Source organism: Limulus polyphemus, unplaced genomic scaffold (genome assembly GCF_000517525.1).
Source record: "Limulus polyphemus unplaced genomic scaffold, Limulus_polyphemus-2.1.2 Scaffold1074, whole genome shotgun sequence".
Lineage (NCBI taxonomy): Eukaryota > Metazoa > Arthropoda > Merostomata > Xiphosura > Limulidae > Limulus > Limulus polyphemus.
In genome coordinates this window covers 182,430-183,543 of record NW_013666684.1, presented here as the reverse complement: position 1 = coordinate 183,543, position 1,114 = coordinate 182,430, and positions in this window count along the sequence as shown.

The window sequence follows — 1,114 nt, the reverse complement described above, 5'->3', positions numbered from 1 at the left end:
AGACCGGTAAGAAGTGACGGCATAGATAATTGCAGACAGACAGAGACGGACAATTGAGTCAAGCGCGGTAGTGACCGTAAGTAAAGTGCGTGATTCGTTGTGAATTATAGCGTGTGTTTAAGTTAATATGACTGTGGAAATTAAGTGTATTGCAAACTTGTATTGAGAAAGAATAAGCTAGTTTTATTTAATAAAGGACTTGTATCGCTAAAAGTTTCATCCGAAAGAAATTATACGGGAAATTAATTAACGACCAGAGACATAACAAATTGGTGTCAGAGAGTGGGACGGAAAAGAAGAAAAAAATGGAAAGGAGAAGTGGCAAATCAAACTACAGCTTAGCAGATTTGATGGCAGCAATACAAGAACAGCAAAAGAAACAAGAAGAGATATTACAGCAGCTGTTGGAGGAAAAAGAAAAGAAACAAGAAGAACAAGAAAATAAACAAGAAGAGATATTACAGCAGTTGTTGGAGGGAAAAGAAAATAAACAAGAAGAGAGATTACAACAGTTGTTGAAGGAGAAAGAAAATGAACAAGAAGAGAGACTACAGCAGAGGTTGGAGGAGAAAGAAAATAAACAAAAAGAAAGTCTCCAACAGTTGAGAGAAAGCCAGAGTACACAAATGGAAAACATTAGTAAATTTCAAAGCGAATTAAATGCATTAAAGAATGATTTACTGTCATTTACACAAGGAGGGTATATTAGCCATCGACCTACTCAGCCTCAGACAATGGGAAGCCCCTTCCAGACCCCGCAGCTAAACCATAATGCAGACATTTTCAGGCCTGGTAGCAGCTCTAGAACTCAGGTACGGAACCCAAAATCAGTTCGAAGTCTACAGGGCTAGGTTTAGGACGAGAGTCCGTGCTAAAGGGGAGAGCCTGCAAGAGCTGGCACAGAATTTGGAAAGTATGGCACACAAGGCCTATCCAACGGTACCACCAAATCTCCTCAAGTTGTTGCTGAGGGATCAGTTTGTAGATGCCTTGGACAGTCCACAACTGATGATACAAGTAAAGCAAGCACATCCATCTACTATGCAGGATGCAATGGCCAGATCTCTTGAATTCGAATCCTACGTTAAGTCCAGCACAGAGATACCAAGGTTGG